This window comes from Etheostoma cragini, chromosome 6 (genome assembly GCF_013103735.1).
Source record: "Etheostoma cragini isolate CJK2018 chromosome 6, CSU_Ecrag_1.0, whole genome shotgun sequence".
Lineage (NCBI taxonomy): Eukaryota > Metazoa > Chordata > Actinopteri > Perciformes > Percidae > Etheostoma > Etheostoma cragini.
In genome coordinates this window covers 27,632,195-27,649,974 of record NC_048412.1, presented here as the reverse complement: position 1 = coordinate 27,649,974, position 17,780 = coordinate 27,632,195, and the positions used below count along the sequence as shown (strand labels likewise).

General features: G+C 43.6%; 1 protein-coding gene across 1 annotated transcript in view; it reads left to right on the top strand.

Annotated features, from left to right (window-relative positions):
- Positions 1-17,780, top strand: part of LOC117945891 (myocyte-specific enhancer factor 2D homolog) — a 56,552-nt gene that overhangs the window by 3,553 nt on the left and 35,219 nt on the right. The gene's annotated exons all lie outside the window — the stretch shown is intronic.

Genomic DNA, 17,780 nt, shown 5'->3' with positions numbered 1-17,780 from the left:
CCTGTTAGTGATGGTGTTACATAGTCTGTCCACCAGAGGACGCTCTACAACGTCCCTGTTAGTGATGGCGTGGCATAGGACTTTAAGTTTCATATCTTGAGTTTGTTAATAATATCAATATATATTGATGTTCCTCTGATGTGACATTACAGGAAATTAGTCAAGTTTTAAACTGAACTATCGTATTATTTTAGTGAGAACTCATAAATGACTACAAATAACTAATGTTTGGGAAATCTCTTTGTTTTTTTACGCGTTTCTGGATTTTTGTTTTTGTAAATATATATCAGATTTAATATTTGTATCGTTATCGACCTTAAAAATTCTTCATTGGTCGAGTTCTAGTTGATTTAATCCGACAGATCTGTCTCACAGAGGGAGTTGTGTTACTTCATGAGATGTACTCATAGGTTTACTGGAAATCAATAATTCAGCCTGAAAATTAATTTTCCATCTTGGTCAGAAAGAACACAAACTTTGTTTCTCTCACGGTGACTTTCGCTCCGAAGCTAATCGCCGTCACACACACACACACATGCATATACCGGCCCTGCTGTTATATTGACGCACACACCAACTCACTGAAGTACACACTCCAGGCCACTTACATATGGTCTACATGACGTTATAAAATCTCAATCTCGATTCACCTTGTTCACGATGGAAGTTTTTAAATAACTCTGATTTAAAATCGTTGATTTAATGTTTTCTTTGATTCTCATTTAATTTTACGAGCCGACTGCATCCCAAACTACTACTTTTTTCTTCTGTGAGCTTTAAACACAGACGGTTTTAAATGGGTTTTAAAGTGTTCCCAAGCGCTGAGATGCTCTCCCTTCTCTTCATTAAAGCCTCTCTGTTTACAGCACAATGTGCTCTAGGTGGCAAAAAAAAACAAATCTGTTTTGGGTACTGCCTATTTGGTTTTGTCATGGTCCAAAAAATCATGGCAGAGAATCATGATATCAATTCTAAGGACAAAAATCATGTTTCATATTTCCCCCCGAATCGTGCAGGCCTAGTCTTAGGCAGCCCTATCTAATGTAAGATAATATATCTAAGATAATGTTATATACAGTATATTTACCAGGTCCAATTGCAAAGTGAGGCTGCATCCCAGAAAGTTAGAGATTAGACCGACTGCCTCGTCGAGTCAGAACCTGGTCCAGAGAAAACCAGACTAGCCGACATCCTCCTCCTTTCATCCGTCTGCTTCATACTGATGCTGTTTGAACGTTCGCTGATGTTTTGAAGCGACCAGCACCCAAAGGGTCCACTACCAGCAGAGCTGCAGCGATGAATTGATTAGTGGTCAACTATGAAATTAATCGCCAACCCCTCTGATGACTGATTAATCAGTTTGAGTCATTTTATAAGTAAAGGTTCTCTGATTGCAGCTGCTTCAATGTGAATGTTTCTAGTTTCTTCTCTTCTCTGGGACAGTAACTTACATTTCTTTTGAGTTGTGGACAAAACAAGACATTTGAGGACGTCGTGTTGGGCTTTGGGAAACAATAATTGAATTTTTTATTTTATTTTAACCCTATTTTGACATATTATTTACCAAATAGCTAAGCAACCAATCGAGAAAATAATTGACAGCTTAATTAGTTAGTTGCAGCTCTGACTAACAGTACTGGTTAAATATCCGCTTTATATTAAAATAATTTCACCATGGAGACTAGATTTATTTTGTGTTGTCTGAGGTGTGAGCTGACTAGAACTGGGAAATATAATATATCATGATATGAGACTAGCCATTGTCTTAGAGTTTGGAAATCATAATATGACATAACTATTGTCTTTCCTGGTTTTAAAAAGCTGTGTTACAGCAAAGTGATGTAATTTCCTGAACATACCAGACTGTTATAGCTGTTCTATTATTGGCCTTTACCCACTTAGTCTTTATATCCACATTACTGATGATTATTTATCAAAAATCGCATTGTGTAAATATTTAGTGAAAGCACCGATAGTCAACACTACAGTATCGTTGGGGTATGGATATCGAGGTATTCTGTCAAAAATATTGTGATATTTGATTTACACCATATCGCCCAGCCCTGAGGCTGATAAATGGAAATAAATGCTCTGTTGTCCCCCCTGTATTGCGGCCTCAACTCTGGCGTTATTTAGGGCTTATATCGCCATCATCATCATCATCATCATCATCATCATCATCATCATCATCATCTCCATCTGCTGCTGTGCGTCTCTTTGCAGCATGGGAGAACTCTTGATGAGGACTCTCCCCTCCACACACACACACACACGGGAACACCATCCATAAATGGACCAGTATCTTGTAACCGGACCTGGGATTCTCTGGGTTCTGGGGAAAGGGGTTCAAGCTGCAGATAAGTTACGGGCTCAGCTCCGGTAATGGGCTTTTGTGTTCCCCGAGAAGCCGTGACTGCAGGCCAAGCTGCGCGCCGCTCTCATCGACAGAGCAAAGCTCCCTGACGTTACAAAAACTTTTTTTACAGTGAAAATAATCCGGGAATTAATTCTCCTGAACATCCATCAGAATTCCCAGAGTCAAGAGTTTGTGAGGAGACACGAGGGGGGGTTTTAGCATTGTATCCGCCATGTGTCCCATCGTGTGCTCTATTGGTTCCAGTCAAAACACAGCAGAGGGAGGAAAAACATAACCCCCTCTTTTCCCTCCTCTCCCTCCCCTCCTCTCCCTCCTTGCTTCTGTTGACACCGTCATGGCATCTTCTAAATGCATCAAATCACAAGTAACACATTTTGTAATGGCACCAGTATGGGTTTCAATATCTTATCTTAGTAGTGGGACCCTGTGGTCATTATTGGGACCCTGTTCAGGGTGTTAGACAGAGGGATTTGGTCCATGGAAGTTCCATTAACCGGGATCAGGGATCATTTACACAGTGGAAGGGCTTTAGTGCTGAATAGAGAGTGCGCTACTGTAGCCAGAGTGTTGTGGAGGGTGGAGAGTCCACTGTCACCTCATTGATTCGGCTGTTTACCTTTTTTAGTCTTCAGCCTTGCAGGATAGATCAGCTATAGTGGACGTGTATCGTCTTCGTGCTCCACTGCAGCTGACCCATGCTTTCGTCCCAGAAATACCCTTCATGTAAGCCGGGTTAGACAAGCATGCCCTGTTCACTGCTGTCAAACTGAAAGCCTCGCACCACAAACCGTGCTCCTTTTTTATTTTTTTTTTATTTATTTTTTATAACTCTTTGAATGGACGGAGCATTTCAGCAGAAAGGAGCAATTACTACCTGCTCTGGTCTTGTTGCTTTTCACGGCCTCTTTTGTGCGCCGATTCCAGGGCAGATTTTGTCCGCGGCTGTTTCCACGCTGAGCGAGGAGAACAGGAAGAACTCAGGCGCACAGCAGGCCTCTGCCTTCTGCTATTATGGCAGTGATTCAATCATGGCAGGGCAGCACTTTACCCTAGTACACAGAGAGACAGACAGACAGAGAGAGAGAGAGAGAGAGAGGGAAAGAAAGAAATGTCCTCACTCTTTCTCCGCTAATGGAACTTAAAGCCAAAGGTGTTTTTGTACAAAAGAGGAGACCATCAGCCACTTAATGTGGGAAGTAGCAGCAGCAAGCCTCACCTCACAATCCACTCTCCCCCTAACTGCGAGTTTTAAAATGGCCTCCCTTCTGTGCTTGCAGCCAGAGAAGCACCACGCAGGGCGGAGGACCCGGACCGGGTGAGACCTGCCTCTCTCGGGGCTGTCGATCACACCTGCTGTTTGTTTTCTTTGGCCTGAACCGGAGTGGAAAAGTTCAGCGTGTTGCAGTTTGGGCTTCGACTCAGTCGCAGTCTCACATGCCCAAATCAGCAGCACAGCGAAGCCATCTCGTTAAAGTGGTTTGGGTCTCTCACACTTCCTAATTATGGGCTGGGTCCCGAATGCAAAATGCCTCGGAAGGATTGAGCACCGCAAAACGCCGCCGTCAACATCGTCTTACAACACCAAATTTTAATCAAAATTTAATTTAATCAATAAAAAGCGTGGTGTCTTAATGTTGTAATTTCTTTCTGTTTAATACAATTGGTTTACTTTTGATAAATTATCATCAATAATATAATATAACATCAGAGAGAGAGAGAGAGAGAGAATAAACTTGGTACAAACGTGTAGAACTCAGGTACTGAACCTGAATGAATGCTCGATCAGATTTATCTTTTTTTTTTACAAATTTTCTTAATTGAATATTTCCTGATTATTTATCCTTTTTTGCACATTTCTTTTAAGGTTGCTTTGTTATAAACAGGCATTCATGTGTTTTCTAAGTATTGATTGGGGGGAAAAAATCAATACAGCATAGTATCGCTATATTATCATGCTATTTGGCCATGATGTGTCAATACACAGGCACCAAATATCAAACTTTAATTATATGTTAAATATGTGTTTGTCCCATTTTGCAGCAATAACATTGAAGTCAGATGATCACACAGAGAAATGTCTCTTTTTAGACAAAATAGATGTTGACACATTTTCCTTTTGGGACGTCATTTGAAATTAGAAGTTGGAAAAAAGGTTATAAATTGCAATAATATTGTATCGTTGCACAAGTATCGTGATGATATTGTATCGGGAGGCGTCTGGTGATTCCCCCCCCCCCCCCACCCTCCCCCCCCTTATTGCTAAGCATGGCTTATTTCTTTAAATGTGAAATTCCAAATCTTGAAACATTAGTCAGAAAGTTTTGATAACCCATCATTCTTGAAGATTTTATTTTTAATTTTTTTTAATCAATAGGAGAAATACCATGAATATGTAGTCATATGTGAAGTAGTTATTTGTGCTTTTTAAAGGGGGAAATTTTGGACAGGTCAGACATTTTTCACAATTTGGTGACATTTTTAAAACCAGACAATCAATGATCCATTTGTTTTTGTTTTTATTTGTTTTACTTATTTTTTACGAGAAAACAATTAGCCAATTCATTGATAATGAAAAGAATAATTAGCTGTAGCCCTAAAAGAGGTTCCCAACTGAACCAACCAGCCGTTTGCCAACTTGACCTCCCTGCTTTGACCCTCGTGGCCGAAGTGAAGGATTATGGGTCTAGGGGGGCCGCGGGACCACCACCCGCCGTACTCACGCAGGACTAATCCCTGTCCTCCAGCAAGCTCTTAATTGAGCCATCGTCGGCTGCCATCTATGGGTTAAACATCAATTAAGGTAATGACTACATTATTAGAGAGGTTGGGGGGGAGGGGGGGGGGTCTTCAGTCCGTACAGTAGGGAGGTGAAGCAGCCCCCCCAACCCCCAAAGAGGAGGACTGAAGTGTGTGTGTGTGTGTGTGTGTGTGTTCCTGTGAAGTGGTTTCTTAGGGAGCGGTGGAGTGTTGCAGGACGAAGGCTACTTCAAACAGCCTGACGGGGGGGGGGGGGGGGGGGGGGTTGCTGTTAGTTTAGCTGCGTTGGTGTTGGACAGGCTGGACACTAATGAAGCTCGCTGGGTGATCCTCTGTCAGATAGTCCTGAGACTCTTAAGCTGATGTTGAACCTTCACAGCTGGTCTACCTTCTACCAGGGTTTGTTCCCTGCAGGAAAGTCACCGGCACCAAAAGGGGGAAGAATTTAAAATGGCAATTCAAATCTCTCTCTGTATGCGTGTTTTTAAAAGTAATTTACCAAAAAAAATCTCTAGACCAAGCAGAACATAAACTTGTAAATGAGAGTCTGGCTGTACCGGACTCTCCCCGTTATGTATTTGAATATTCATAGTATTTAATTTACCTGTTTTTGTTAACTGGGGTTTAATCAACTCAAGCACAAAAGGTGCTTTACTGTCATTGTACACATTCTCTGCATTTAACCCATCCCTCAAGGGAGCAGCAGTACACATTGTTGTTAATCAAATTGTCAGAAATAACAGGTAATTTATAGATTGGTCAGATAAGGTAATGCAGCCTCTTTGCCTTTACTAGGATGTCATGCACAACCCAGTACAGGGACCACCAACAGAGTCTCATTCTGAGGAAACTAACCCTACTTTCTCATTATATTAAATCTGATCTGTGATATCTTCATATAAATAATCTGTACTGGTCATTTACTTTAGCAATTGCAACTTTCATCAGCATTTAGGTTTCTGTATGTATAATTAGGTTTGTCAATATATGGATTTTGGTCTTTTTTCTCTACACAGATCAGCCCATTCGGTGTCTGGTAGTTTTGAGCTCTTTACGAGACTCTGTGATGCGTTTTTATTCATCTGGTTGGTTTGAAATAAACCCCAAAAAGAAGACCTGCAGGTAAGCAGGGACACAAAGAAAACGAGCGCCAATTACAGAAACCTCAACTTCATCAAAAGAAAATCCCCCAAAAATACGCAATCCGCCCACGCTGTTTGATTGACAGGTGGTCTCTGGGAGGTTGCCGAGGAGCAGCAGCTCAACGCCGAGCTAGCCTGGAGCGCACATTCATTTATAAAGAACAACAGGGAACCGCCATCGAGGCATTTGTCGATCGGAAAGATGTTTTTGGCGTCCTTCTGACGGGATTTTGGCAGAAGTTTAACATACGTCACATACTCCCTCGCTCTGATTGGTTGTTGGTCTGTCCAATTGAGTGCAGAGGCATTTTATTTCCTGGTTTGACACATAATCACAGCCCGATGGAGCAGCAGCAGACTCGTATCCTGACTACAGTCTGAGTACTATGTCTGTTCCACCAAGGCTAACCAGGTGCTGGTTCTGGTTCTGGTGCTGGTGCCAGTTTGGTGCTGGTTCTACTCTCCAGTTCTCTAAGACCCAGCTGGATCTTTCCCAGCCTGAGAGCCAGCAGACCGGTGGTTTCCTCCCCAGACCAGACCACGGTGGTTCTGGTCTCCCATCCATGTCCAAAGCTAACATTAACAGCTCTCTATGGTTAACAGCTGACCGGGGTTTTCAAAATGGCGGCGAGACGTTTTGGTTTTCCAACGTGATAGGAATACCAAATATGATAACCCCGCCCCCCCAGCACCTGACGTAACCGGTTCTTATCTCTAGACCAGCGCTGGTTTTCCTGGCCCAGAGCCAGGTTCATTTATGTGGAAAAGCAAAGAACCGGTTTGATATTTGGCACTGAGTCCCATCCAGCACCAGAACCGCCTTGATGGAAAAGACATATATGAAGACTTCAGGCCAGCGCATAGCAACAATTAAAGTGCCATCTTGTAGATTACCACTTGCAGTTTGAATGTGTAAGCACCTGTGTCCTCGCCAAACGCTTTAAAAACAAGTCGCTGACCGAGGCTTGAACGCATTTTTGTGCAAACGCACCCCATTTGTCTGCAAGGAGGGATGTGTTGAGGAATGTCATCCGTCCCCCGAGAGAGCCGCTACGTTGGTTTATCTAAATAAGTCCGCGAGGGTCTGAAAGAGAGTCGTCAGACAGCCTCTGGTATGTTTTTGTTGGGATGGCAGAAGCCACTTTTTAATAATATTCCACTTCCTAGTTACTTGAGATCATCATTAGAGATTCTCCTCGGGGGGGGGGGGGGGGGGGGGGGGGGGGGGGGGGGGGGGGGGGGGGGGGGGGGGGGGGTTTATGATGCTGCAACGCACTGAAATGTCTGCTTGTGCTCATCTGACTGGAGTGAATTAAGAGAAGTTGTCTCGGTATCTTAAGGGGTCGATATGATGTCAAACATGGCTGCTCGTAGCCACTTGCAACACTTTTTTTTGCCATGTCAAGTTCAATGTTCAATAATTAACAAACGCAGATGATTCAATCTTAAAATGCATAACTGATTCATAAGGAGAGCTCATAAGATGACTCGTAGATTTAATAGAATCCCAAAATGTGTTTTCATGTCTGCAGTCATTGTTTTTTTCTTTCTATCAACTTGTTCCAACAGCAACCATACTTCACTTTTGAGTGAATCTCTGGTTTATGATATTTAAATGTATAATATTATGTATGTATAATCATAATGTTGATTGATGATTTGATGAATACTGAACATTGTGTCTTGAAGTCCCAGCCTTTCCAAAAGCAGAACACTGACCAGAGACAGAAATCGGAGTATATTGAGTTTACTGTATATTGAGCAACTCTTTGTTGCAGTGTGTTTAGCGATTGTTGCCGTAATTTAAAGCCCAAAAAGTGTGTCTGTCAGTCGGGTACAGAGCTCCGCGTGAGCACTGGCTTTAATGTCTTGTTAACATAGCCAACATCTAACGTTAGCTACTCCGCTGGGCTGTGAAGTAACGTCTGACAATGGGACACACGCGTCTAGCAACGTTTTTGATGTTCACGACTCTCCAGTATTTTGAATTTGTACTGCAGGTACTACTTTAAACACTATCTGTATATTATATTCAGTACATATCCAGCTGTAAATCTTGCTCACAATACTTGTCATCCATATATTCATAGGACAAATCTATCTGTAAAATTCTGTTTTTAAAATAGTATTAATTTCTATATTTATTCAGTACATATCCATGTCCTGCACTTATGGAACCAGTGTATATCCTGCACCTGCTGCTATTGCACTTCTGGTTAGACCCAGACTGCATTTCGTTGCCTTGTACCTGTGTAATGACAATAAAGTTGAATCTAAATCTAATCTAATTACACATTATGCTCATTTTCAACTTCATAATTTGACTTTGAGGGAGGTTCACTTTTCCAAAAACACCACACTTGTGTTTAGGTCTCTGTTTTAGCTCCAGAGTGAGGCATCTCACTTCTATACTATCTTTGTTGGGAGTCCCACATGCTCAGTAGCTAAGGTCCCGTCAGCTAGATAACTCTTTCTCCAGCTTTAGTTAGTCCAAGGCAGGATTAGCTGGGAGACTTCTTCTAGACCAGGGTCACTTGTGGAATACCTGCAGAATAGGGACAGGAAGTAGTTCTTTTGGAGGTTATGGTCAACTAGTGTGTGATGTTGCAGTGTTTTACCATTGAGAACCAGCTAGCATGCTAGCGCTAGCCACCTCGTCTCTAGTGACGTAGAAAGTCGTGCAGATGTTGAACAGCTCACCCGGAGACTGGAGGAAGAGAACAGTCGGGAACCGGATCTCACTCAAAAAACCATGGATAGTTTTTTTTTCCAAGTTTGTATGTGTGTGGACGCACCAGAGACACAAAATAACACTCCAAATCCCAGAAAAAGTGATTTATTTTTTCTTCTTCTTCATAATATGGGCCCTTTCAAGTAGTTACAGGGGGGAGGCTTGGTTGGGAATTTGGACATACTGAAGTCATATAGTCACACCTTTAAATCCCCAGTTTGCTTTTAGCGCTGACTTAATCTAGGGCCCGATGATATCTGTATTATAGCTTCTTTAAATTCCCAATTTCCTGATTCCGTCCAGGATTCTGTTATGACAATATAAACTATTTGGCTCTATGTCAGTCCTGCCGTCAGTCTGGGATTGGCCCCAGACGAGCTCTCGTCAAAAATAGACACTTTCCACCGGGCTTAACAACTTTTCTGGGGGAGGCCCTGCATCTTGGTAATTCATGCAGCGTTTGGGTCCCTAAGGCCTCTTGAAGTGGAGTCAAAAGGGCCTTTAAACCTTTTTGAATCAGAAGAATAGTTGGCTCGTGCACTGGCACTTGATCCTACTCTATTTGTTTGAATCAGTGAAACAAGATGCGACACATTAGGACGTCGTGTTGCTCCAACAACAACCTGATATGTTGTGGCTTTTCTGGACGAGTGACCGCTGCAGGTCTCAGCTTTCAGCTCGACACGCCGCCTCCTCCGAGCTAAAAAGGGAAAGTCGGACCCCCGTACCCAATTTGTGTGTTTGCTGGAATATGACTGACGACCCCGGGCCAAACTATAATTAACCCTCTGGTGGTTGACCACGGACCTTTCATTCGTCTCCCAGATAAACCGAGGAGAGTTTCCCCATGCTCTCTCCTCTGATGATGGATTCTGGGGAACTAGGGCAGCAGGGTGGCCCGGACGTGGACTCTCAAAGGTCACAGGATTAGAAGATGGGTGGATGGCAAAAGTGCCCTTGAGCTAGATGCTGAACTCTAACTCAGGCTGCAAAATATATGATTTAAATCATTGTTATCGCAATATCAACTGGCAACAAACACATCGCGAAAGACACTTTGATCATTTCTGTAAGTTGAAAGAAAATATTAATAGAAAATCCACTTTAAAATGTCTTTTTTTTTTATTAGTGCTGCCTTTTATATTCAATTGAATGTTCAGTTTTTCCAGTAAAAAGTGTCTTTCATTCGTTAAATTCAAGCAATCATTTGTATTTCAGTTGAATACTGAAAGCAGCAGAAAGACAGAAGAGAGTACTCTTTAATATCTGGTAATTCATCCCGAGTCCTATTGGTATCAACACACACACACACACACACACACACACACACTTACTACTCTGCTTTCAGTGATGATTTAACAGAACCATTTCCATTTTGTTTGTTGAACATCATTAGTCACGGGGCTCACCAGGTCGCTTCACACTGCGGTTCTTCCATGAAGATCTGTTACATAAAATGTAAAACGGAAATGAGGAACCTGTGTGGTATATCCCTGCTCAGTTGATGTTTTTGGTTGGTTTGTTTTTTTGCTAAAAATACCCTGTTCGGGGCACTAAATTTATCCGCTCCTCCTCAGAAGAAATTGCTGGAAATAACCAGCTTTGGAGCCAAAATGGAAATCTGTGCTGACCTCAATTTGGCCACGAGGAAGAACATTTATTTTGATCAGGGATTATGGAATCTGGAGGACTTTTTATTACATTTCATCTCTGGGTGTCTGCGCTGTGTTGTGATCTCTCTCTCTCTCTCTCTCTCTCTCTCTCTCTCTCCTTCTACCCTTTTGCAGTTGAGGCATTTTGCTGCCACACTGGACTTTATCCAGATTAAGTTGTATTTTCTTTCTAATATACTCTCTGCCAACCAAAGAGGTTATGTCATGCAAAGCTAGCCTAATGGACGTTGTAGCGGGCGCGTGGTGGGATCAGAGGACACGGCTCCTGGATCAAGAACCGACCTCCAGCGTCTATGTGGGTTAAATGCAACTTAAACCCAACACAATTTGCAGGATTAACCTTAAATAGCAGGAGCTTGAGCGGGAAGTCACTGCTACTCTCAAGGCTGCAGTCGGGGCTCAAAGAACCAGGCCTGGCTTGACCTTGACTTGGGCGGGGTGTCAAAATCCTCTTAAATTCAATTTGAATCCATTTAGTTTAGCTTCTGGCAAGGTTGCCGGCACTATGGCCTTTTATTTCAAATTCCATTACGTTCTCAATAGTCTTGGAGCTTTTAATAAGAGAGTGAAAAGATGAAAAGTGAGACTGAAGGGATAATACTCGGAGGTTGGTCTGTTTTTGGGTTATTACTAGAGCCCGACCGATATATCGGCCCGCCGATATTATCAGCTGATCAGTATTGGCATTTATAATATAATGTATGTATGTATGTATGTATGTATGTATGTATGTATGTATGTATGTATGTATGTATGTATATATGTGTCATTCATCAGAATCATGTATCTGTCTGTGTCAATAATGACACAGATGTACATTAGGGATACTGATTAAGTTTATATATATATTTTTTTAGTTTTTTTATCAATAGCTGACCCTTGTTAACCGATCATTAACCGCCAATGAAATAACGAAGTCCCAGTTTACCTGCCAGGAGGCTCGGCCGTACTTGCGGTCGTGCAGCCACCATTATCGGTGCATTATGATAGACCCAAGCAGCCACTTTTCCTGAAACTAACACAAGTCCCCAGCGGCACACGGCGGAGTCCGTCTCCACCTGCGCCAGTCCTCATCAACGTAGTTTTAATGTGTCCCAGAGCCGTCTGCTGCAAGAGCCACGGGCAGGAAAAGAGCAGCTTAGAACGCAGCCTACACTTGCTAAGTTAGCACCAGCAAGTTAATTAGCCGTTGAGAAAATACAAACTTTTATTGTTTTTATCATGCAATTTTATTTTGAGTGCGCGCGTGGCATTTTATAACACCGCACTTAATATTTCATAACAGCTGAAATCAAAAGGTGATACAGATGTCGCCGCAGCAGCCGTGGGTTCAATTCTGACCTGCAGCCCTTTGCTTAATGGCCTTTCCACCATCTCTCCTGACAAATAAAGGCCTAACAGGCCAAGTACCGTTTGTGAAAATGGAGTCTGGTGGGTTTAGGGTTGGTGATTTCTGGTTAAACTAAAAGGATCTTACTCTTTAACCCTTGTGTTGTCCTCCCAGCTCAAAAACAGACACTCAAATTTGACATTTTCAGACTTTTTTTGTTTTCACTAACACCACCTTACTACCACTACTTTTTGGAATTCATGGTCATTAACCCTCATTTATATAGAATTATACCTAGTGTTTGAGTTTAAAATAAAGCAGACATTATGAATTATTTTGACTAATAGTTAAGATCAGAGGAATGAAAGTGATCAATTGTATTTGCAAAGAGCGTTGTCTGGAATCCAATCCTTTTTTAATGGTAATTTGGTTAAAAAGAGAGCCATATATCAGATATAGACATTACTTAAAGGGGTCAAATTAGACCAGAGAACACCAGGAAGGTTAACAGAAAGGTCTACATCTGTAGGGATCCGTTCCGTTATGCAGTCACTCACTGGAGGTCTATCTGGCGTTGTTGCCTCAAGGCTCAGAACAATGCATCACATAAGACGATAAAGGAAGAAGTGAGCGGGGAAAAAAACACAAACCGAAGGAGTTGGGACGAGGATCAAGGAGCGCTGCACACCTACAAGACCGGAGGAAGCTGCAGGAGAAAAGAGATTCGAGATGCCGTACATCTGTTTTAGGAAAGTGTTTCTACTACCTCTGATGCATGCTTCAGTATTCAGAAAACACGGCTCATTCTGCCTCCGGAAGCAGAAATGTTTCATAATCAAAAGGTACTCTGCTGACTCAAAACTTGAATAGGAACGGTACGTTTGCATTTCCCAGATATGGTTTTTCTTCCAGTGGATGCCAACATGTTTTTAACCTCTCTGCTGTGCAGAAAGAGGCAGAAGAAGAAGTGCACAAAGAGAGGGATGCCCACACTGCTGGCCTTCATGCTGTCTTCTGAATTGCTCCTAAAATGTGATATCTATTGGATCACAGATTATTTAATACAGCTTGTCAGTGTTTTTCTTAGGTTTCTGGGAGACTTAGGGGTGCAGTTATTTGGTGGAGGGTTTAGGGGTCCTCACTCAAGGAAATGTTACGTTTTTCAATGAGAAAATATGCAATTTGACATCGTTTTGTGTTTATTAAGAAAACCACGTCTGTGTGTAAAACGCTGGAAACGCTAGAGCCGATAGAAAGTCCCAAATAACACTCAAAGGTTAACCCTTTTGTGCCGATGCTTCGTACCGACACATTACATCTACTGCTGGTTACTGCGTTGAGCAACTCTGAACCTCCTGCCAGCTGCTGCGTAGCGCAAAGGATCCTCCAGCACTTCATCATCATCATCATCATCATCATCATCATCATCATCATCATCATCTACCACATCCTCCCTCCCAAACTCCTCAGTGTCTTCCAACTCAATGTCACTGCCTTCGCTGTCTAACTCCTCCTCTTCCTCCTCGTCGTCTCTCAAAAATTCATAAACAAACGCACATGTGTGTCTGGTTGATTGACGTGATTTTCAGCAAACTACGGTACATTTCACGTGGTCACGTGGCTTTAAATAGCCAACAAGACCCGCCTCCTGTGTATCATCCAATGACTGTGCGTTCTCTGATATCATCACGATACTTATGCCACGATACGATATTAAACATATTGCAACATTATGCAACATATTGCAGTTTATAACCTTTTTTTCCAACTTCTAGTTTTTCCTAATTTCAAACTGACGTCCCCAAAAGGAAACTTATCAGCGTCTGTTTCATCTTAAAAGAAACATTTGTCAGTTTGTTCATCTCACTTCAATGTCATTGCTGCAAAAGGACACATATATAATAAAAGATCGATACTTTGCGCCTATGTATCGATACAGTATTGCCAAAAATCGCTATACTATACTATGCCCCCCCCCCCCCCCCCCCCCCCCCCCCCCCCCCCCCCCCCCCCCCCCCCCCTAGTTGTGATATTCCAATCCTTGGTGCCAAAAACCGGCTCTGGTGCTGCACCTCAGAGTCATGATTGCAGGGAAAACCCCTGGTTGGAACTCCATAATACTGCCAGGACTGTTAAGAAAAAGACACGTGAGACTAATTAAAGATGGCAGTTCTTTTTTAATACGTGTTCATCTGCCCAAATTCCAACAGACTTTTTATCCCTTCAGGTTTTGTCTGAATCGAGGCGTCTCCCTGAATACCAACCAACTTGTTTTTTGCCTTTCTTTCCTGTCTTGTTACCTCTGCGCGAGTGTTGGCTCCGACGGACTCGCTCGGGGCCGAACTCATGACGATCATCTCCGATAAATGACGTGGGATTAATTAAGTCGCCTCGAAGCATTCACATCCAGATTAGAAAATCAAATACATTAGGATCTGGGATCAGGGGGGGGGAATAAAAGCTGCAACAATAGTCAGCTTTTATCCTTTTGCCAGCCACACTGTGGAGTAAAAACTCAGATCTGTGTGAGATTGGGAGACTTTTTTAGCGACAGTGTGAACTCAGCCCGGGTTGCCGTGCCACCATACTGACGGGGTTACGATGGCGTGAGAGCAGGGGCTGCTGGCCGGGGCCTCGGCACAGCTGAAATAGCAAGCTGCAGAGCCAGAAGCTGAAACATTACACCCAGGCCTCTCTCGCTCTCTCGCTCTCTGTCTCTCTCACCCTGCCTTCTTGCTCTTCATCATCATCATCCTCCAGCCTCCATCTCTCTCCGGTCCCACCACCCCATCACATTCCTCCCACGCGTCCTCTTCCACTCGCAGCAGAGCGCGGCGCTGAGGTTACGGCCTCATTTGAATATCCGAATGTACATCAACCTCCTCCTCCTTCTCCTCGCTGGGGCGTGGCGCCGTTTCACGGTCGCACAGCTGCGCCGGTGTTATGGGACCATCTGCCTCGTTCAGTTAGCCACGAGCTAACGAAGGAAGGAGGGAGGGAGGGAGGGAGGCAGCTTGTTCTCATTCACTCGTCCCCGGTTGTAGACCAGCAGTGGGTTGAAGAAGACCCTTTCCACCCTGCAAAAAGTCGTCACACACTTCCTTATGTTTATGTGTGTGTGTGTGTGTGTGTGTGTGTGTGTGTGTGTGTGCAACACGTGCAACATATCTGTTAATGTGTGTGAGTATTATTGTGGTAAACAAATGTATTTATGCATTATATGTATCATTTGAAACTTGACTCAAGGTGTTTTATAACTACTTAGGTGGCGATTTAGGTGGGGACGCTTGGTATGCGTACCCATGGGATTTGGTCATGAGTCATTATGTACCAACCACTTTTAAAGTAGTAATACCGAATTCCGCGGTAAAATAGGAAGGACGTATCATAATTTGGATACTGCCCAACCGCTAGTCCGGCTACATGCTTCACGGCTCACAACACTGCAACAACGGTTTGCTTTTTGAAAACGTCAGGCTTTTGTCTTCATAAAACGTGTGTGACATCATAAGGGGCAAGATTTCAGATCAGCCTATCTGAGCTTTCCTTTTCTAAAAGGCAGAGCAGGACACCCAGGGCTAGGTTTACACCTTTCACCATTTCTAGACACTGGGGGGGGGGGGGCATCGGCAGGCTGGGGGGACTTATATTAATGTTAAAAAAACCTCCATAAAGGGACATTTTCATGCCGTGGGACCTTTTAATAGAACTCAGGTGAATTACAACCATTATTTATATCCATTATTACAGGTTCAGGACCTCGGGGGAACTGTCACATCAGCATGGGGGGGGGGGTGGGGGGGGGGGCTGTCCCACGGTTCTGCTTGCGTTCACCATTACATCATAGCCTATCATCTGTCAATCATCGTATAAACCCGCCCTGACCATCTGATTGGTCCTACCAGCGCTTGTTCGAGCATAGTTGCTCCACAACGGACCAAGTCCAGAACGAACTCCCTGACCTCAAATGAGGACGAGGCAAAAATGGACAGTTTCACACGGCTGTGTTCAAAAGTTAAAATCCTGCTCAAGGGGCAGCTGTTGTGTTGCTGCAGTCGCACTGTGGCACAGAGGAAGAGTAGCTCGAGCCCCTCTTTTCACCTCAGAAACCGCATTTTACTTCTTTTTCGGAGCTTTCAGAAGTCATTGATTGTGTGCTCCGAGAGTGCACTGATGCCCCGATGACTCTTGAAAGCACCGCTGAAATCCATTCCTCTGCTCTCGTGTAGAAACTCACAACGTCAGCGAGGACTGTATATATATTTTTTTTTATTTAATGTGTTTCGCGGGCTAAAAAAGCAAAGCCGTGCTTTCAGTCGATAGAGAGTGCGCTTGTTTTTTCTGGCTGGCCGTGTCAGCGCAGGCATTAGATAACTCTTTATTTGATGGTCTTCAATGGCTGACTCGTCCTCACCTCTCGCCCAGGCCTCTCCTGCTCTCCAGCCCACGCAAGCTCCCCGTGCAAAAACCAAACGCACACAGACATCCACCCACTGACACACACACACACACACACACACACACACAAGCTCCCTCTGCATTCTTCCTTAGGACAAAAACCTGAGGTTTCTGGCAGTTGTTTATGCTATTGAACTGGTTATCACATCGCAGCTGGAACACCACCAGGCTCAGAGAGAGAGGGGGCGGGGGCAAGAGCAGACGGACGCCTAGATAAGGACACGTTAACGCGGTTTCACAGGTGTCTTTGACTCATTTTGGGCTAAAAACACACACTCTTCTCTTAAAGGTGGATTGAACCACATTTATTACCATCCAGAGCTCCACACTATATAACAAGATAGGTTGCTTGTCCTCTGGCGGCACACACGTGGTATTTATTAGTGCCTGGTATGCACAAGGATTTGGAGTAGATGGTGGGGCAAGTAGACAACCTGAGGGGAGGGCAAGGCAGCTTTATTTGGGCAAGCTTTACTTGTATAGCACATTTCAGCAACAGGGCAATTCAAAGTGCTTTAAATAAAAAGATTGAAATAGTAAGTTTCAGGGCAGTACAAGAAATTATAGAGCAGTTAAAAAGTCAGTCTTTAGGTTTCCATTAAATCGAGCACAGAAACAAAGTAAAACATCCGGGTAATTTTCAAAATAAAATACTCCATGCCTGGTGTCTGAAGTCAACAGGTCAGAGGATTTGTGGTTCTGGTTATAGAAACTACGTCCTGTTGTTGTATTGCGAGATCGGACGTGAATTTGCGAGATCTCGTTGGTCCTCGTGACTTCAGCTGTCAGTCATGGCCGCGGCCGTTCCGTAACAAATCTGGACGTGGCGGGTAATGAAGGACGGCGGAGCGCGGAGCCGGCACACAGCGGAGACGATCCGCATTTTGGTGGAAATCGCGAGTAATGCCGCTATTCATACAGAGAGAATACAACCCCTAACTCTAGCAGGGCTGTACCTGAGCTCTGTGCATTTAGCTATACTTTTAACTGTGTGTGTGTGTGTCTGTGTGTGCGTGTATTTCCCTGCTTTCTCTGCCTGTTGAGTCCCCTTACAAAATGTAAATGAATGTTGATAAATCACTTCCTTGGTCCCAGTGCGGCGGGCTGCTGGTAGTCTGTGAACGATGAGGGAAGAGAGAGATAGATCTGGTGGTTTATAAAGTCTGCACCAGAAGTTATGGAACTTTCTTTCCTGCTCTGTTTTGCACACCCTGCAAGAATATATAATCCAAAGATGTAAGTGTAAGTGTGTGTGTGTGTGTGTGTGTGTGTGTGTGTGTGTGTGTGTGTGTGTGTGTGTGTGTGTGTGTGT